Here is a 21854-nt window from a genome sequence, read left to right on the forward strand (position 1 = left end):
TAATTAAGCCAAGGGCTTCAAAACCACCTAGACTGTATGGGCTACCAAAGATTCATAAAATCGGCATCCCATTACGACCCATAGTCAGTACAATTGGCTCTGCCACATATAAATTAGCAAAGTATATAACTAAACAAATACAGCCCTACATTGGTAGGACATCTTCATTCATAAGAAATTCAGAACATCTTGTGAATGTGATCAAAGATATTAAACTTAACCCTAATGATATTTTGGTGAGTTTTAATATGATTTCGCTATTCACTAAGGTTCCAGTGAGCGAGTCGCTTGAACTACTTGATACACTGGTCAAGAATACAGGTTTACCAAAAGATATTCCGAAACTCGCTGACCATTGTTTAAATAACACTACTTCTTATGGAGAGGCGATTTCTTTAAATAAAGGGAAGGAGCAGCAATGGGCTCTCCTTTATCTCCTGCTATAGCAAATTTGTACATGGAAAACTTTGAAACCAGAGCACTTGCCTCAAGCACATTAAAACCATCCTTTTGGTTTAGATATGTGGATGACACTTTGGTTGTCTGGCCACATGGTAAAGATACACTTAACGATTTTTAAAATCATCTCAATGCACAAAACCCGGCCATTCAGTTCACCATGGAAATGGAGGTGAATAACACACTCCCGTTCCTGGATATTTTGCTTGGACATGGCCTAAATGGTAAAATAACACGCTGCGCTTACAGAAAGCAAGCACACACTGATGCCTATCTGAATGCAGATTCGCATCATCACCCAGCTCAGAAATCCTCTCTTATCAAGACGCTCATACATCGGGCTAAAACAGTGTCAGATGGTGAAAGTCTAGTGAGAGAGATTAAACATATTAAAGAAGCACTAAGACAGAATGGCTACAATAATGCTCAAATTAACAGAGCACTAAATGCCAAATCACGATCGCAAAGCAACACTGCTGAAAGCGATCAGATTGTTAAAACAATAAAAATACCATATATCTCAGGAGTAACTGACAAATTAGCCCGTGTTTTGCAAAAGCAAAACATTACAGTAAGATTTGGTACAGTACACAAAATTCAAAAACTAGTAACTTGCACTAAAGACGAATTACCTAAATTATCAACAGAAGGTGTATATCGGATTAATTGTTTATGTGGCAGATGCTATATTGGACAGACGGGGCGTAACATTAGTGTAAGACTAAAAGAACACCAGAGAAATATTAAACTATCACAAACACAACTGTCGGCAGTGGCAGAACATGCTTGCCAACAGGGAAACTCAATTGATTTTGATAACGTTGAAGTGTTGTGTAAAACTAGTTACTACTGGCAAAGACTAATTAGAGAATCCATTGAAATTGAGAGAAACAGAAATAACTTTAATCACTCAGACAGCTACAGGCTCAGTGCGGCCTGGAAGCGTATTATTAAATAAGATACATTACAATTCCTTCTCTGGAAAACAAACACTAACTGATTACTAACGCAGCATAATTACAAAAAACACATTACAACTGATTACTAATCTACAACTCGCATCGTAACAACTGCCTGATTACTAATCTAGTATATAATTACAATAACCCCCTCTGCCTCAAATCGTTGCACCTGATGAGTTGATGAGTTAATGATGACGTCACCCTGCTGCTGCTCTATTTAAGACTGGGAGCCAGAGCAGAGCCTCACCATTCTGGCGAATTGCCCGATGATGCTGGATGCAATTACCAGCGAAACGTCATACTCAAAAATTGTAAATGTTGTGGTTTCACGCTTCAACACACCGGTGGGCTAAAGCAGTAAACTATTTGTCTTTTGTCAACGTGACACTTTTTTACTGATTGGCCATGTCGGGTGGTGGAGGGTTACGAAACATTTATAAATAATGCGATCTAAACCCAAAAACGTTGCTTATGGACACACAGCTTGGTCTCCGTCTCTCTTTTATTCTTGTTATGCCGCTCACACTCCGCCGATTCCGATAGTGGACCGGCTGTCTCTCTTGCGCGCTCCGCGCGCCCTTTCCGTCAGTCGCACTTCCTCCTGCTCCCGCACATCGTTGGCTGACGGTGTGCTTGGAGTCGTCTCCAGCCACGTGGCTGATGGTGCAGAAGATGCCCCACAACCAAACGTGGTCCCACTCTGTGACTACACCAACTGACCACGAGTCTCTTCCGGATCCCCCTTATATTCCCCTTATACGTCATCGTGTCTCCACCCTTCACCACGCCCTTTCCGAACCTTCCAGATTACACCCTTCACTTCGCGCCCCTCCGGCCCTGCCCTTAGGCTCCGCCCCTGATCTTCCAGGCATCCGATTGGACCGGAGGTGGGCAGCGGACCTTCCCATACGCCCACATTACTGGGCCCCACCCCCAATACTCCGGGCGTCTGATTGGCACAGAGATGAGCGGCTAAACCTCACTCACGCTCGAATTACATAATGACGAGTACGGCTGGGAGGTCATCGGAGACTTCAAAATGGTGGCATTTGTGGGGGTCGCTAGTCCCCGAGATCCCTCCCTCGATAATGCTAACGGCCGGGCTAGCATCATCAATCGCCCCCCCGCTGCTAAGTTCCTCACCTATGGCGGGGGAGCCGTCGCCCGCGGATTCCCCTCCACCGCGGGTCCGCGTAATGGGCATGGTTAATTACCGATTAGTATTCTGCCCCTCTCTACTACGATACTTCCCTTTCCTAATCGCGCGCCTGCAACCCACGCGGAGCGAACGCACGCACGCCCACACACACGCCGCTCCGCGCACTCCAACTCAACTCACGTTATACTCGCGCACCTGTATCACACACGGAGTGAACACACGCGACACCCACTCTCGCACCGCTCTGCGCAGCGCTCCCCCGAGGCGAGCCGCAGCACTACAGAATCACTGCGTACCCACGCGCAACCCGCGCGCTCAGCTCCGCGCAGCGCTCACTCACGTGGCGAACCACTGTGCACACAGCGCACCCACACGCTCACACTGCACGACAAGATCACGCGAGACCACGCTTCGCTATTAATGATTTATTATAGGCCACCTGCGAATTGATGTTGAATCAGTGAGTCGACGAGGCTGGCCTATTCCACTAAACCTGTACCTATTCCCTATTTATCGGCTTACGATACCCTACTTCACCTCCCCACTCACTGTTTGGTGCCCGCGGAGGTTCGCTGCTCTCTGCGCTAACAGCGTACCTCGATGCGTCGCACGGACGTCCGGGTCGCTGGCTGGAACCCCTGCTGGTCCGCTGGCCTGGAGAGAAGGGGCGATTTCCCCTCTCCGCTCCTCTATTTATCCTCCCTACCTCAAAGGGGATGCTGCGCTGAACAATCGGCTCGTGCACCCCAAGCCCGTGCACGGCGGTTCCCTGGGCGCTGTTGATATGCTAATCAGTGTGCTGCGTGCAAGGCGTAAATCCTAATTAATCCCTTACCCTCCCTAACAATGGGGCCTGCGCGCTCAAGCGCAATTATCCCAACCCTCCATGACTATGCGCAACAGCCCCTGTGAGCCCGCTATTCATGCTGTCCCGTGCCTCCCCTGCTTGCCCCGTCGACTCGTGGGGGTGTGTGTGGGGGGAAATGCGCCTCAACCGCGGTGGCCGAATGCCCCACGCCGCGACCACACCATATTAAGGCCGGCCGCAGCGCCGCGGTGCCACGTAGCACGGGGAGGTCATCCAATTCCCTGATCGCCGGAAACCGTGAGAATTAATCCCGATAAGGGTCTCTCGGATAAAAACCGGTCGATCAGGTGACCTTCCCTTCCAGCTCTATGGGGGGGGGGGAATGCGTGCGGGTGTGTGCTTATGTGGGGCGGGTGATGGGGGGCAGTGCGGTGGGGGAAGCCGGGCGGCTCCCTGGTTCGGCAGAGCGGCCCCGTCGTTGTGGCACCACATAGCCCCCCGGGGTGCCAGTCCCCGTCCCGGGTTGACTGGAGCACCTCGCCTGGGTTGCCCCCACGAGGTATCGCCGCGGGGTCCGCGGGATTCGCCCGGCCCTTGTGGCTGGCCTCGGGGGTGGCGGCTCCGTCTCCTGGGGCTCCGGCGGTGGTCTCCTCCTCCATTCCAACGGCTCCCCTTGGCCTCTGGCACCTGCGGGCTGGGGAACAAACTCAGAGGCGGTGGGGTTTAAGGGTCGCCGTCCTCGTCGCCCCCGGCCCCGCCCGGGGCCCCTCGGAGCCCGGGGCTCCGTGGGGCCCATGTACTGCGCGAGGCCCCCGGGCACGGGGGGTGGGGGGACCCCGGGGTTTCGGGGTACTTGGACGGCGGGGCTCCCCCCCTCGGGGGCTGCTCGCCACGGCTTCAGTCGGCGGATGTTGACCACCATCTCCCGGCCCCTCTCTCCTCCCTGAATCAGCACCGTCCATGGTGAGATCTGCCGTCTCACAATCCAGGGTCCTCGCCAGTAGGTGGTCAGCTTCCCCACCTGTCCGGCACCGACGCGGGGAGTGTACAGCCACACCTCGGAGCCCGCAGTGTAGAAGGGGGGCTCCATACGGGGTCGGGCGCCCTGCTCTTGCCGCTGGTGCGCGGCCTCTCCGTGCGGGCAGGCTCGGCCCCTGGCCCCTCGCAGGGTCTCCAGCAAGTGCTCCACGGGGTGGCTCCCTTCCTCCCGTTGCGGCGGAGGAACACCGAACAGCAGATCTGCGAGCAGGCGAGACTCGCGACCAAACATCATTAGGAACGGGGTCTGTCCTGTAGAGGTGTGAACGGCGGTGGTGTAGGCGAACAGGGCATAGGGAAGGTGTTCGTCCCAGTCCTGTTGATTCGCGGCCGCCATGCGTTTAAGCTTCCCGGCCAGAGTCTGGTTCATCCTCTCTACCATCCCGTTCGCCTGGGGGTGATACGCCGTGGTTCGGTCCTTCTGGATCCCGAACTCTCGGCACAGCGCCTGAAATAGTTCGGCCTCGAATTCACTACCCTGGTCGGTAATGACTCGTTCGGGGATCCCGCACTTAAGTACGTAGTTTTCCACGAAGGCCCGGGCCACTACAAGGGCTGTTTTATCCGGGATAGCCACCGCCACGGGGTAGCGGGTGAAGTATTCCACCGCTACGAGAATATATCGGTTGCCCCGGTGGGATCGTGGAAAGGGCCCCTGCAGGTCGTTTCCGACCAACTGATTCGTCCGACTGACTCGGAACGGCCTCAGGGGTACCTGGTACCTCGCCGGCTTTTGCCCACACTGCTGACAGGCCCGGCAGCCCTGCACCCAGGCGGCCACATCTTGTGCCAATTTGGGCCAGAGATACTGGCGACGCAGGGTCTCTCGAGTGCGTCGTTCCCCATCGTGGCCCCCGAGTGGGTGGTCATGCACCAGCCGTAGCAGCTGGGGTCGCACCTGGGCAGGAACACAGATGCACCCCGGCTGGCCGGCCTCGGTTAACTCCCGTACCACTCCGTTCCGCACACACAACCGGGCATACAAACCGCTCCAGGGTCCTGGTAGGGCGCTCTTTTCCTCCCGCAGTGCCGCCTCCACTGCCGCCAGATCCGGATCTCGCTGCTGGGTCTGTCTCAGCTGCTCGTCGTTTAGGCCCGGGAAGGCGCAGCCGACGTCCTCCTGGATCCGTCCGATCGGGTCCCGAGCCGCGGGTCCCGCGCTTGCCGGGCGGTCGACGGGATCCTCAGTGCCACCTGTGAGGGTTTCTGTGGCGCACACTGCACTCTCCCTCGCTGGGGGGGGGTCAGTGGCCGCGGCCTCTCGGGGGTCCGTTGCCTGCCGGCAGCGTCCCCCCGTGAAACACGGGCAGGTCTCCTCCGCCCTCGTCTCGGCGTACACCGTGGGTCGCCTCGACAAGGCGTCCGCGTTTGCATGCGTCCGGCCAGCCCGATACTCGATTTGCAGGTTGTACTCCTGCAACTGCGCCAACCACCGGGCCATCTGCCCCCGCGGCTCCTTGAATGTAAGAAGAAACTGCAGAGCATAATGGTCAGTGCGTACGCGACATCTCCTGCCGTACAAATACGGCCGGAACTGTTTGCATGCGAAAATCACGGCGTACAACTCTTGGCGGGTCACGCAATAGTTCAGCTCGGCCCCACTCAAGGTCCGGCTGGCGTACGCGATGACTCGTTCCGTCCCATCCTGTACCTGTGACAACACCGCGCCCAGCCCGCTGCTGCAGGCGTCGGTGTCCAAAATAAAATCGGTGGTAAAATCGGGGAAAGCGAGGGTGGGGGCGTGGGTGAGGTGGTCTTTGAGAGTGGTGAAGGCCGTCTGGCAGGCCCCCGTCCACTGGTAGGGGTGCTTAGGGGAGGTGAGTTGGGTGAGGGGGCGTGCAATCTCGCTGAATCCCTTTACAAATCGACGATAATAGGTGGCGAGCCCCAAAAATGATCTGATCTCCGTCAGATTCCTTGGCCGTGGCCACTCCACTACGGCGCGTACCTTCTCCGGATCGGTGCGCACGCCTGCCTCGCTGACGCGATGCCCGAGGTACCCCACCTCGCGTTGTGCGATGTAACACTTACGTGGCTTGAGCTTGAGATGAGCCGCTCGCAGTCGCTGGAACACCTCTCGAAGCCTGGACCAATGCTCAGACAAAGATCTACTGAACACTATCACATCGTCCAAGTAAATCAGGCACTGTTCCCACTGCAAGCCCCGCATCACCAACTCCATCAACCGCTGGAACGTCGCGGGCGCGTTAGTGAGTCCGAACGGCAACACTCGAAACTCAAACAGGCCCATCGGGGTGGTGAATGCTGTTTTTGGCCGATCCTCCTCCGTCATCTCCACCTGCCAGTAACCGGACGCCAGATCGAGGGTGGAAAAATACCGCGCTCCTGCGAGACTGTCGAAGGTGTCGTCGATGCGAGGTATGGGGAAGGCATCGCCGAGCGTGACTGCGTTTAGTTTACGGTAATCGACGCAGAACCGGGTTGACCCATCCTTTTTCGTTACTAGTACCACCGGGGCTGACCAGGGGCTCGCCGAGGGCTGAATTATGTTATCGCGAAGCATGTCCCCAACTGCCTCTTTGATTTGGGCGCGTTCGGGTGCGCCCACTCGGTACGCAGGGAGTTTGATGGGTCGGGCTGCACCGGTGTCAATTTGATGCTTAACAAGGTCGGTCCGACCCACGTCCGAGTCGTGTTCGCTGAACACGTCGGCATACTCCCGCAGTAACTCGCGCAGCCGATCGGCCTCTCCCTTAGGTAAGTCCGCCCATGGTACATGTAACGCGTCGAGCAGGGGAACGACCTCGGCTCGGGGAGTCGGGCCGACTCGCCAGGCCAGGTCCTGCTCACCCTCAGGACGACCGGGGTCCTCAGCCCAGAGTGCGAACACCGAGTCGTTAGAGTGGCGTGCGTGCAGGGGGTGTACTGTGGCTATCGGGGTGCGCCGTCGCAGTATCGCGGGGGTATTGTGGGGGTTAAACATCCGCATAAACAATCGGTCCCCATCTGCGTTTACCAACGTGGCGGATCCCACAACCCCATACCGTTTTGCCAACTCCGGGTGAGGAGTTAGCATTACCTCCCCTGATGGTCGGAGCGCGGGGTCGGTGGGGGATGTTGCCACCGGCACCAGCATCTCGGTGAGCGGGCCGATGGTGACTGCCGTCGTCAGGATAGCGGCCACAGGTGCAAAGCGGCGGCGCGTTGGTTCTCGTCCCAGGAACGGTATCCGCTCGCCGTTGCTCTCCATGGTGGCGCATCGCTGGCGGGGTTGCACGTTGAGTCCCAACCGTTCTAGGAGGTCGGTGCCTGCGATACACTCGTGACACAACGCACTCGACACGTAGAACTCCTGCGTGCACACCTGGCTGCCTATGCGGACCTCTAGGGTGGCTTTCCCCAGCAGCCCCATTCCGGCTCCGCTCGCAGTGTGCAGCGCACGTCGACCCCGATCGCGCTGCAGTGCGCTGCGCTCACGAGCGAGGCCACCGCCCCCGTGTCCAGCAGGATTCGGGTACGCACTCCGTTAACCTCCCCTTCCACCAGCGACGTGGCCCCCGTGATCCCCGCCACCAGCTCCCGTAGCCAGTCGCCAGGAGTCACCGTTTCTGTGGGCGTTGTTGCTGGAACCTGTGTGGAGATCACTTGCTCGCCATTATTCTCACAGCTTGTTTGTGTCGGGGCTACGTCGATTTCACCCACCGGCGGTCCCCTCTCTAGGGGGGCCTTAGTGTTTGACCTTAGCTCTTGTCTAGCTCGGGCGACCTGAGGACAGTCCCTCCTGAGATGCCCTCGCCGATCGCACACATAACACGCCCGGGGAGGGGTGGCGGCTCCGTGGTGGGCTCTCTGCCCACTCCCTCCTCCCCCAGTGCGCTGCTGCTCATATTCTGCTTCTAGAAGCGCTATCCTTCCAGTTAGCCCTCCTACCGTGGAGTCTAGTTCCCCCATCTCGGATCGGATGGTCTCAACGGAGGATTTCAGCTTGGTCATATTCTCACCTACGTGGGTTATCTTACCATCCATATCTCCGATGCCGGTCTGTAACCCAGCTACCCACCCCGGAGTTGTTTCGCTGGGTCTCTGGGGCTCCCTTGCCCGTCCCCTTACTGCGATGGCGAGCTCCTCCTCCTCGTCCGAGAGTAGGCTCGCTACGGCGCACTCTCGTCCCCTCCCTCGAGGCTGCGCGCGCTCACCAGAGAGCTTCTCGCATTTACGCGCGCGCTCGACAAGTGTGTTAAAGGAGAGGCGTGCACCGTCTATATTTGGCTGCCACCACGGGGTGCGTGCCAAATATCGCTGGACCTTCCCGGCGGCGAGGCTCTCAATTACTTTCGCCTCGTGCTCCGGGTACGCAAGCTGGGTCAACATGCGTACGTCCTCGGCGTAATCTCGCAGATCCTCGCCGGGCTGGCGGCGGCGTGCCTCTAAGGCCGCCTGCGCCTCCTCCTCGTCATAGGCGCCGAAGCGCCGTTCGAGTTCGCACATTAATTTTTCCCACTGAGTTTGTGTGCTTGCGGGCAAAGCTTCCACAAAGTCAGCTGCCCGTCCATCTAAATGTATCTCTAACTGCTGCAACGCCTCCTCATCCGACCACCCATTAACCTTTTTAGCCCCCCTGATGCTGCGGGCAAACGATTTCCATGATGGAATTCCTTTGCCCGTAAATGTGCATTTGATTTTAACCTGGGTTGGGGGGCCTCTTTCCCTTGGGGGTGCGGGGGATCGTCCCGCTTCTGACACCAATATGTGGGGGTCGCTAGTCCCCGAGATCCCTCCCTCGATAATGCTAACGGCCGGGCTAGCATCATCAATCGCCCCCCCGCTGCTAAGTTCCTCACCTATGGCGCGGGAGCCGTCGCCCGCGGATTCCCCTCCACCGCGGGTCCGCGTAATGGGCATGGTTAATTACCGATTAGTATTCTGCCCCTCTCTACTACGATACTTCCCTTTCCTAATCGCGCGCCTGCAACCCACGCGGAGCGAACGCACGCACGCCCACACACACGCCGCTCCGCGCACTCCAACTCAACTCACGTTATACTCGCGCACCTGTATCACACACGGAGTGAACACACGCGACACCCACTCTCGCACCGCTCTGCGCAGCGCTCCCCCGAGGCGAGCCGCAGCACTACAGAATCACTGCGTACCCACGCGCAACCCGCGCGCTCAGCTCCGCGCAGCGCTCACTCACGTGGCGAACCACTGTGCACACAGCGCACCCACACGCTCACACTGCACGACAAGATCACGCGAGACCACGCTTCGCTATTAATGATTTATTATAGGCCACCTGCGAATTGATGTTGAATCAGTGAGTCGACGAGGCTGGCCTATTCCACTAAACCTGTACCTATTCCCTATTTATCGGCTTACGATACCCTACTTCACCTCCCCACTCACTGTTTGGTGCCCGCGGAGGTTCGCTGCTCTCTGCGCTAACAGCGTACCTCGATGCGTCGCACGGACGTCCGGGTCGCTGGCTGGAACCCCTGCTGGTCCGCTGGCCTGGAGAGAAGGGGCGATTTCCCCTCTCCGCTCCTCTATTTATCCTCCCTACCTCAAAGGGGATGCTGCGCTGAACAATCGGCTCGTGCACCCCAAGCCCGTGCACGGCGGTTCCCCGGGCGCTGTTGATATGCTAATCAGTGTGCTGCGTGCAAGGCGTAAATCCTAATTAATCCCTTACCCTCCCTAACAATGGGGCCTGCGCGCTCAAGCGCAATTATCCCAACCCTCCATGACTATGCGCAACAGCCCCTGTGAGCCCGCTATTCATGCTGTCCCGTGCCTCCCCTGCTTGCCCCGTCGACTCGTGGGGGTGTGTGTGGGGGGAAATGCGCCTCAACCGCGGTGGCCGAATGCCCCACGCCGCGACCACACCATATTAAGGCCGGCCGCAGCGCCGCGGTGCCACGTAGCACGGGGAGGTCATCCAATTCCCTGATCGCCGGAAACCGTGAGAATTAATCCCGATAAGGGTCTCTCGGATAAAAACCGGTCGATCAGGTGACCTTCCCTTCCAGCTCTATGGGGGGGGGGGAATGCGTGCGGGTGTGTGCTTATGTGGGGCGGGTGATGGGGGGCAGTGCGGTGGGGGAAGCCGGGCGGCTCCCTGGTTCGGCAGAGCGGCCCCGTCGTTGTGGCACCACACATTCCTGATGCGTCTCCAAGGTGGTTTTACCAAGTTTCCCTGCTATCTTTGCCTTTAGAACAGCAGGGACACCAAGGCGTACTACCACAGGCGGGACTGGCCACAGCGGACCAAGTTCTCTGTAGGGAGGAACAATGTTAAGTGGGAGCCACTGGTGGACCCCTGAAAGGTGCTGATGCCACCACTGCACATCAAATTTGGCCTTATGAAACAATTTGTCGGAGCTGTAGATAAGGAGTCGGCAGCCTTCAAGTACCCTAAGCTGTCTGAGGCAAAGGTCAAAGCCAGTGTCTTCGTCGGACCACAGATAAAGAAGATCCTGGAGTGTAATGAATTCCCCAAGAAGCTCACTAGTAAGGAGAAAGCGACTTGGAACAGCTTTGTCGCAGTGGTTCGTGGCTTCCTGAGCAATCACAAGGTCAAAAACTATGTGGAGCTGGTTGAGACTGGTGAAGAACTCCGGCACAGTGGGCTGTAGGATGTCCCTCAAAGTCTATATCCTTGATGCTCATCTTGATAAATTCAAGAACATGGGAGCGTACTCGAAGCAAGGCGAGCGCTTCCACCAGCATATACTGGACTTTGAATGCTGCTACCAAGGACAGTAGAACGAAAACATAATGGGAGACTACATTTGGGGGCTGATTCGTGAAAGTGATTTACAGTATAATCGTAAATTTCGAAAAACTACTCGCTTCTAAATCTTCTGTAGTCATTTTTTTATTACTTTAGTATAAATACATCTTCATTTTGATTCATGTTGTTTTTTTTGACTTTGTGAACGAAAATACATAATTTCACCCGTTTTCTCATTGAAAATAAGTAAATTTCTAAATATCACTGTCCTGGTCACAAAAGCAAAGTTTGTGGGGTATAATAGCCATTTTCTATACTTTCTAGGCATAAGCAATTAGGAAATAACACTTACTACCCAGGAACAAAAATTGTGTTACAGTGATAGAACTGGGAAGGGTGTGGGGCTATGCAAATCCGACTGTGGGCCCCCCACCTTTCTCCTGACTCACTTTTACTTAAATTTACCTTATGGCGGGGTCCCGAATAAACAGAAGTCAAAATCGTAATTATTTTTTGGCAACTCCGTCCGACCGCGCACATAAACGCCCCGACCCACCTGGCGCGGATCATTATGTTGTCGTGTCGTCCAAGCGCAGCAGCGAGGACGAATGCGCAGAAGAAAACAAACTTTGATTAGCGCATCGTGTAGAGCTAGTCGAAAGGAATAGATTGCCGTATGGTTCGCCTTCATCGGACATAAAATTACGTCGCAACGCAGTTCATGCGAGAGATATTTTTAACCCGTATACAATAATATGTTAGTCTATAACTATATCTATTTTTTGTTGCACTGTTTATTGGGTTTAGAGGAAGACCGTCTCCCAGTAACAGTATTAATAATAAATGTAAAGAAACAATACTCACAATTAAGCTATCTTGCTTTCATGCCGGCCCCATCGCTCTTGGGTTACCCCAAAGGGGGTGGATCGCGCAACTTTCTGCTGCTCTATTGATACGATAGCCAGATGCGTTAATCGGGCTTGGTCCATGGTAGACCGCAGGTAATTTTTAATTAATATTTTTTCTAGAGTTTTTTTTACATGCTGTTACTTGTTTATCTGTCGATTCGGGGCCCCCTTGTGGCCGACTCGGCTCCTATGCGTCGCATAACGCTGCCACACACCCCCAACCATCGCAGCGCCCCTGTTATATTTCCCCTGACGGTCCCGATGGTGGGTCTGTACCCCAACTATAATTACCCCTACCTATCACCCTTCAACCCCTCCCCAACGCCACTCATGTATCTCCATAAGTACTATGTGTGTAACCACGATGTATTTAACCACCATAGCATGTTCATTTTGTGATGCATTATATTATTACATGACATTTAAAAGTATATATTTTTTCCATTTTCAACAAATTTGATATGGTTTCATTAGCTGACTTAGTCTGGCTAAATGTGAAATCTGGCAAACCGGAGTTTTACTTTGGGCCCACAAGTGAACGTAAAAGGATAATTGTTAGGTTCAAGGGCACTGTGCGTGTGTTTGGCGTCAGTGGTTGTCCCATGGATAGAGCCTGGGCTCAGGGCTGTAAACGGGATATGGAGCAGCAACCACCCTCTACTCATTTTGATCAAGTCATTAATTTTGACTTTCGATTCAATATAAAAACACATTGGCAGATGCAAATACTATTCTATCCACTGGTGATGATTCACACAAGTGTTGAAGAGAATCTGTCCTTAGGAAACCACGGTATAATGCCACACAAAGGGGGTTGTTCACTAGTCTATCGATCTCAGAGGGATCATAATCTGAGTCAACCGCCCCCCAACCCAAATAAGCAGTGAGGAGGCATTAGGTGCTCATCTCTTTACAGCTCTGAGCCAGTGGTGAAAGTTTCACATTCCCATGATGGTTGGCAAGTTTATCCGCATAGGACAAACGACTTGACGATCTTTGAAATTGCCTAACTTTCTAACTTTGAAGAAATATTGAACCATGGCTATCTTAGAAAATTCAGAATTTCTCGTATATTGGGGTATTAGGCAAGGCTAATATGCCAACGGTTTGGTATCATTTAGGCTAAAAGAGGACAGCTACACATGCCAAGACCCGTTCGAGACTGAACGTGGACAGCTGCTGGTGCTGGGCTCTAACTGCTCGCTGTGTCAACGTGTTGTGTGCACGAGCCAGGTAAACGCTCTCCACTCGCGAATGCCAGGCGCGCTCGCTTCTCACTTTGGGACAAATGGAGGGTTTGATCTGAACAGGCACACTCATTACGTCTGCTTTATTTTATTACCTCTGCTTTATTGTATTCCTTGTATTCTTCAACTTAGATGCTAATTATTGCATTGTTGTGTATTTGCAGGTTGGGATTTACATTTTATACTGGATTTTGTCATTTATGCAGGCAATTTTTTTTTCTTTCAAATTGGCTAGAAATTTATTATGGGGCCTAGGACATTTGGCAAAAGATCATATAGTGCAGTGTAAACGATCCATGGTAGTGCTCAATGTGATGCCATTTGTGCCAAGAAGGCCTGGTATGCAGAAATAGCATTATCTTCCATGATGGTTGTATTTAACAGGACCCATATCTGACATAGCGGGCTCTTGCCGATAAGTATCTGCCAGTTCGGCAGCATAGGTTCAAGCAAGTCTAAATGCTGATAAGACACTGAATGTCAAAACCAGTCCCGAGTTATGTGTGGTGAGCCAATGCTGCTGAAATTATTCACTCATAAGGTTGTGTGGCTAATGAATGTTTACATATGTGTATAATGTTGAGGGATGGATATATAAATGTGTATTAAGTAAGAACATTTGTTATTGTGCACTCTTATGAGTCCAATCCATCACGAATGCACATGATCACACCTTAAAGTAGGCTATCTGAAACAACAATACTGTTTTGAGTCTCGATTTCAAGCTTTCGTGACTGCAGGGATTCATCTTCTTGGTTCTTTCGGTAAAGTCACGTAGAATGGAAATAATAAAATAATAATAAAACATTAAATAATTCTCACGACGTTTCGGCCACAACGCAAGTAGCCGTCCTCAGGTGGAGAACATCTGTCGAGGAGACAGTCTGAATGACAAGCCCCAGGCTTGGAGCGACTATTTAAGCTGGGATGGAGGGGTGAAGAGCGCCTTGACAAAATAATTTGCATATCAATAGGAATTTAGCATATTTATGGGAAATGCAGATATGCGATTAGTACTACTTGTGAAATGCGTAGGAGGTTTGGCGAGGGGTTTAAAGTCATTATGCCCGTGCATTATTCATGTATAAGGTATAGGGTGGTGTATAGCAATACAGTATGTAATTTAATGTTGGGTTTGTCTATGGCAGTATATAGTACGGTGTAGACTCGTGTGATGTAAGAGAATAAAGTTTAGATGGAAGCATATTATATTTTTTGCGACATAGAATTGTAATGTATTACTTACTGTTAGTAACTCAGCTTATTGTAGAGTATATTTAGTATACTGATGATACTATGTAGTTTATACTTTAGTTGTTTACGTGGTGGTTTAGCTACTGCAGCTACATACTATTAACACTCTTTCCCTTTATTAATGCTACCCCTATCCCCTCCCTTTGATGCTGCTAATCCTGCATAATGCACGGGCATAATGACTTTAAACCCCTCGCCAAACCTTCTACGCATTTCACAAGTAGTACTAATCACATATCTGCATTTCCCATAAATATGCTAAATTCCTCTTGATATGCAAATTATTTTGTCAAGGCGCTCTTCGCCCCTCCATCCCAGCTTAAATAGTCGCACCAAGCCTGGGGCTTGTCATTCAGACTGTCTCCTCGACAGACCTGTTCTCCACCTGAGGACGGCTACTTGCGTTGTGGCCGAAAAGTCGTGATAATTATTTTATTATGTTTTATTATTATTATTGTATTATTTCCATTCTACGTGACTTTACCGAAAGAACCAAGAAGATGTTTTGAGTCTGTTGCAGAACTGGCTCACTCAGGCTGGGTGTATTGCACGAGATATAATACGCAGGTACAGCAGGTCGCCGCGAGATGCGGATCGTAGTCGGAGTCGATTTGGTTCTGTTGAAGCTGGTACGCACTGATCGGTGAGATAGGATGGAGCAGATTTATGAAGACTCTTGAAAACAAGTAGGTATAATTTATACACAATCCTGTATTTAATAGGTAACCAGTGCAGCTTATCACATACCAAGCTCGTGATCGGATCATATTTCTGTTTCCTAACTATCAGACGAGCTGCAGCATTTAACACTGACTGGAGTGGCCACAGCTGAACAGCGCTGGCACTGCCGAAGATGCTGTTGCAGTCGTCAATGCAGCTGAGGATAAATGCGTGGACGAGCATCTTAACAGTCTCCACAGTCAGAGTACGACGGACCCTGTGCATTTGTCGAAGCTGGTAGAAGCATCATCCTGTCAGGCACCTGGTGTCAGTGGGGAATGTCAGTTCGCTGTTGACAAGGACACCAAGACATGTTGCCTTATCTGACACTGGGATGTCATAGCCATCTATGTAGATAGACTCACAGTTGACTGGCAAGCTGATGGTGGGTCCCAAGTATGATTAATTTAGTCTTATTTCAGTTTAGTTTCAGAAGGTTTGATGTCATCCAGTCCTTTATGTCATTGATCCACAATATGAGGCATGGAACGTGTGAGACACATGAGTCAGCTTTCATATGGAAGTACAGTTGTGTGTTGTTGGCATATGAATGCACGCCGATACTTTGACGACGGGCGATGCCGATGATATTAGAGCGGTGTAAAATAGGAAGAGCCCCGGGCCAAGTACACTTCCGTTGGCACACCGCACATCATTGATGACCTGTGTGACAAGTTACCGACAAAGCTGACTCTTTGTGTCCGACTTGTAATGAAGGACTCAATCCATGAAAGCACGGTACCTTGTATACCATAAGCAATTTGAAGGCGGCTGACTAAGATGTTATGATCAACCGTGTCAAACGCAGCAGACAGGTCTAGTAAGCAGAGTAGCGTGACTTCACCACGGTCAGCTGCCACAAGTGCGTCGTGGATGACCTTCAGCGTTGCCGTCTCTGTTGAGTAACCATGCCGGTATTCTCTAGATAGGCCATAAGCTGACGACATACCAGTCTCTTGACTATTTTCGACATGAATGTCAAATTTGAGATTGGCCTGTAGTTATTTTTGTCAGTTATATTTGTTTTGTTTGCCTATTTTCATGCTATGATGGGGAAGTTGTTGTGAGTACTGTGTGGATTATTTGAGCTGTGTACCATTTTATAACATGTTGTATCTGTATGCAGGACTGCAGTCTTTTCTACACGAGGCGGTTTTGCTTGGAGTGCATTAAACAACACATCTCTGAATTTCCGGCTGAGATCCAGTTCGAACTGAAAAAGCGAGGAGTTTTATCTTGAGTCTGGCACATAACATAAAAATGGGTGCATTATCGAGTTGTCTTTATTTGAAGCAACATGTGACTAAATGCACAACTGATTACTGCTTAATTGACCCAGCAAAACAAAAATACAATATATGAACAGTTGCTGAGCACAGGTAAAAGGGCCAAAAACAGCAAGTGCCCAGCAACAAACAGCACCATCAAAGTTATAATTAGTAAGAGTTAATATGCCTCTGAAAGTGAGCAAAGTTATTATACGAGCTTGGGAAAGGAGGCAATTCCAGATTAGTGTTATGGAAGAAGCTAAATACGTTAATGTAACGAGTACATTTTCACAGTCAATGATTACTCAATGGTTTTTTGGGTTTGGTCACAATTATCTGGCCTAATATATTTTGGTAACACCCTTCACCACACATGCTTGGAAACGTGCATATTTAATTTATTTGGCTGTGGGGCAGTAAGAGGGTATTAAACACACATTTCAGCAGATTGTTTCACAGCCTAATCCAAAAATCTTAAGAATCCTAACGACAAGTGATTGTGACCTGCAAGTGTTGTGGTTCAATAACATATGGACAAGATAAAGCAATTGTCGTGGCATATTACAGCAGCAATGTCCCAGTTTTGCGTTGGGGATGCGTTCCTAAGAGGTGCAACGACCAATATTGAAACGACTTACATCAGTGATTGTTCTTGTAAGAATTAATGGGGATGTGTTCCTAACATTGCCACTTCACCTATTGTTTAACTTTTTTCCTGTGATATTACCCCTTTTTGTTTTTGGTTAATGACAGTTATATTCAAATACACTTGTGAATAACATTCAAATTCCCAAGACATTTAAATAAAAAAATAACATCATATTTTACAGTTTGAATTTTTCTTACCTTTGGTACTGGGCTGGCTTAGCGTGCTGGATGGTGGCGGCGAGGTGGAGGAACAACAACCTTTCGCTACTAAGTGGTGGTGACGTAATCACGGCACTTGTGCCAGGCTGTGCACTTTAAGGCCACGTGAAGTGTCTAACGTCCGACACTTCACAAAGGGAAGCATTGTTAATCTCATAAATAATAAATATTGTATATTTGCATGTAACAATGAAAGAAACTGTAGTTAAATAAAACGTCAATATAAATCTGTTTTATCTGCACTTACCTTGAGTCCTGATGCAGGCTTGGTTGTCGGAAGGCGGGCAATGAGTCACCACAATTGCACACACACACGGAGGCACTCGCACCAGTACCCACCATTCACCAGTAAGTAACAGTGACGTCACCACGATGCCTGTGCCAGGCCAGGTGCACTTTGAGGCCACGTGAATTATTGAAGGCTCGCTGGCAGGTCACCGGACAGACCCAGGTTCAATGGGTTGACTGAGATGACTAACAAATGCACCAACTATACCCCCTACTGTGCCAACTTGCTGCATTATAGCCGCCCGGCGCTTCGCTCGTCATTGTGAGCGTCACTGCTCTGCCCTCCCTCGTTGGAGGGCGACTGTCTCCAACTGCCCAGTAGCATAATTCACGAGCCTCCTCCAGGCGGGCCAATCTTGACACTGCTGGTACCAGTCTTTGCCAAGTCCACTCAACGTCACATCCTCCTGTACCGAATCAGTTAATCTCTTCTCCAGCTGATGTCGTGCCCATTTAGCCCCCGCTATGTGGCCAAACAGAAGCAGCTTTGGGATGTGGTGGCTGGGCATGCGGGCTACATGACCTAGTGAACGCAGCTTTGCCTGCCGGAGGAGCTCACTGATGCCAATGTGTCCAGATTTTCGAGGATTTGTGACCTAACACAATCCAGCCTGGTTAATCGTCGGCATGCCAGCCTGAATGTTTCTAACCAGCGCAGATGTTTCATCAGAGAGGTACACGTTTCACAAGCATAAATAAGGGAGGGCATGACTGTAGCCGAGACGACCCGAAGCTTTGTGTGGAGCAACAGACCAGGTAGCTTCCACACAGCATTGCGCAGCTGATTAAAGGATAATGCTGCCAGATTCGGAGTGAGACCTTTGCTGTCAAACTGGAGCTGGTCATAAGCACACTGCCCAGGTATGGGAAACTCTCCACAACTGCTCCATCACCAATGGGGAGCTGAGGGAGTGGAGTGATTGGTGGCACAAAATACTCAGGCAGGTGCTTAGTTTTGGTGGGGCTGATGGTAAGACCCCACCTCTTAGTGGCACGCTCCAGGTTCAGCAGCAGCATCTACAACTCCTGCTCTGAGTGAGCAGCAATCACCAGATCATCAGCATACAAACATGGTTAACGAATAGGGAGCCATCCCTCGACCGCACCCTGGCATCGATCAGCCTCCCGTTGAATATGTACCAGATGGAAATTCCTCCAGTCCAGTCATGGAAAGCTTATGATGTGGGAGCCAGAGGACATCCCTGTCGCACCTCGAGGTGAACAGAGAACGGCTCTGACTCCTGGTCATGTAACTTTACCCGGGCCTGCCCACCATCATGAAGACCCTTCATGATATTAGCAGAGAGTCAGAGATTCTGAAAGCACAAAGAACTACCCACAGTCCTGGCCTGTTGATGGTAGCATAGGCCTTGACGAGTTCGATAAAGCAGAGATGTAGGTCATGTTGGAATTCCCTACACCTCTGTTTTAGCAGATGGACAGATAATATGGCATCCGTGCAGCACCGCCCTGGTCTGAAACCACATTGGGGCTCCGCAAGCCTCTCCTCAGCATGCCTGGGAAGGCGATGTTGAATAATCCTTGCCAAGAACTTTCCTGGCACACTGAGAAGAGAGATGTCCCTATAGTTGTTAAAATCTGTGCCGGTCCTCCCTCTTAAAAGAGGGGGAACACCAGAACATCCTTCTAATTTTGCAGAACTTGTCCTGTGGTCCAAACAATTGTGATGTCATGTGGGCAGTTTGCACACAGATGCCACTCCCCCAGCATTTTGCTTGGGAGATCATCTCTGCCCAGCCCTTTTCCTGGTTTTAGACTTCCTCCAAATATGGCACCTCAGCTAACCATTCAGAAGGGGTGGCTGCTTCTGCCAATATTTGAGGCACAGCAGACCTAGCAGGGTCGTCCCCACCTTGCCCCATGATATTGTCTGAGGGAATTCCCCTCCCCTAAGACCTCACAAAAAAGCTCTGAAAACCTGCAGACCTGTTCCTGGGGGTCGGAGATCGGATTACCGTTCTTTCCCTTCAGGATGGTGTTAGGTGAGGTGCTGCAAGTTATTTTTTTTGATGGAATTAAATAGTGATTTGTGATTGCGGGCTACCGAGGCAGATTTCATCTCCCCAGCAACCCGCCCACACCAGTCATCATTGCAGCGACGCGGGGCTCTCCAAATCTCCGAGCAAAGGCTGCGGTAAGCCCACCATGGTGGAAACACGCACACACACCAACGACAATGATCCCCGTATGGTCTTAACAGCCCGTGGGGCAAGTTGCTGTTAGCGAGCAGCGCCAAGTGTGGGTCGGGCGACCTAAATCAGGTAGTGGTATTATTGATAAAGTGACTACGTGTTTGCAAAGCGACATAAAAAGGGGAAGACGTACATCAGGCCATTGCTCTATATCTAGTATGTTGGGGCGTGGCATCTTTAATGTCCTGCTCACATCTCTGTTACTGGAAGTCTTGTGGTGCGAGAAAAAAAATCTAAACTCATCAAACCCCTAAAGTATTGGTGTACTGCCCAGTGCTTTACCCCGTGCTGTGCCCCATGCTGTATCCCATTGCTATTCCCCGTGCTGTAGCCCGTGCTGGACCCCGTGGTGTTCCCTGTCCTCTACCCTATGCTGTACCCCATACTGTGCCACACATAAAAGGTGGTGGTGGCCGTGAAGTGGGACCTGCTGTGCCACAAAGTGGACCTAGTCACGGCTCGGTAGTTGACCGTAATCAGAAAAACTACCCCGCAGAGCGCACACTCACTCACCACTCACTCATCAGAATATTTTAGACTGGAGGAATCTGATGAGCTATGGAAGCTCTTTTTATACAATTGTCCACGAGGGGACGGGTCAGCAAGTTACAAAATATAAAAAGATAAGGACAAAAAAAAGACTGCCTTGACATCCAGCAGTTGATTGAAGGCTGATGATCCACTCAAAGTGCTGTGGAGGCAGCAGTGAGGGTTGGTGGATCACACACAGATGGGCTGTAAAACTCCATCCCTACCCATGGGTGTGGACCAATCTCCATCTTTTCCTTATGTACGGGCTAAAGTGTTGCCGCCTCGCTCGCCACACGCCTTGGTTTTCTCTGGTGCTCCTGTTTCCTCCCACACTCATTCGTTGGCTGAAAACGACTTAATAGAGGACTGCAGAGCTTGGGCAATTGTTGGTAATAGCGGCTCCTTACCGTCTGGCTGCTGCCGTCTGTGGTTCTCCAGCGATTGCGATCACGCAGTTTATAAAACGACAGTGCTATTACTGTAATGTGCAAGTGTGTGCGCAGTGGGGAGTGGTACCGCAGCAGTTATTGTGCTGCGCTACGAACCCGGCGACCCGGGTTCGATTCCCGCTCACGGCGAACACCAGTGATGATCATCTGAACCGGGCCTGGGCCTCCCGTAGGTCGACTCAGCCTCAAATTACCACCTGGTGCAGTGTGCAAACATCAGCACTGGAGAGAAAGGCGGCCGGGTGTGGTTCTGGCCATTCAACCCCTCGTGTGCCATTGCAGCCTTCATCAGTGCTCGCTAAGAGCACTTGCCCCTGCAGTCTGTTAAGGCTACATGGGGGGTCTTTGCCTTCACTGCCCGCACTCGCACTTCCTCCTTCTGCACGTTGGATGCTGGGTCAAGTCTGCTGATGGGTCCCACTGCGGTATCAGTGATGTTTGGATGAGATAGAATTGGTATTCCGATCCAGGCCAAAAAAAGTTCTGGGTATAGCCTCCAAGGAGAGGCATTGCTTGACCAGACTGCTCCGCTTGCTCAGCCAGAGTCCCACAAGAGCTGGGCCGGCAAACAACCAGGCAGAAGTCACTATCACCATCCCAAGTTATTGCTGTTGTTGTTGCTATTGCTGCGGCTGTTTTTGTTGAGACCCGTAGACAAATTGACGACCACAGTGGCGACCCACAGACGAACAGAGACCCAAATACACGCAGACCCTTAAACACTCAGAGACCCGAGGGTTTTGGTGTCTTTGAAATATTGCATAAAACCTAATTTAAGTGTTTGAAAAATTCTAGATTTGAAGTTTTCGTGACTGCAAGGATCTATACTCTTTGGTTCTTTCGGTTAAGTCACGTAGGTGAAAAAATTATAAAATAATAAAGAATACAAATAAGAATACAATTAAATAAAGAAATAGAAATAACTAAATTAAATCACGTTTCGATTGCAACACAAGCAATCATTATCAGGTGTGGAAATCACAGCTAGA

General features: G+C 51.1%; 1 long non-coding RNA gene across 1 annotated transcript in view; it reads left to right on the top strand.

The window, feature by feature from the left end:
* The window catches only part of LOC133358853 (uncharacterized), a 44004-nt gene extending 27603 nt beyond the window's left edge, over positions 1-16401 (top strand). Inside the window, exons 2-3 of the long non-coding RNA XR_009757130.1 lie at positions 13150-13261; positions 16376-16401. This is a non-coding gene — a long non-coding RNA (uncharacterized LOC133358853). The remainder of the gene's footprint in view (positions 1-13149; positions 13262-16375) is intronic.
* The last annotated feature ends 5453 nt before the right edge of the window (positions 16402-21854 follow it).

The sequence above is a fragment of the Lethenteron reissneri genome, chromosome 63 (assembly GCF_015708825.2).
Source record: "Lethenteron reissneri isolate LAM-NWPU_2019-01 chromosome 63, ASM1570882v1, whole genome shotgun sequence".
NCBI classification, from domain to species: Eukaryota; Metazoa; Chordata; class Hyperoartia; order Petromyzontiformes; family Petromyzontidae; genus Lethenteron; species Lethenteron reissneri.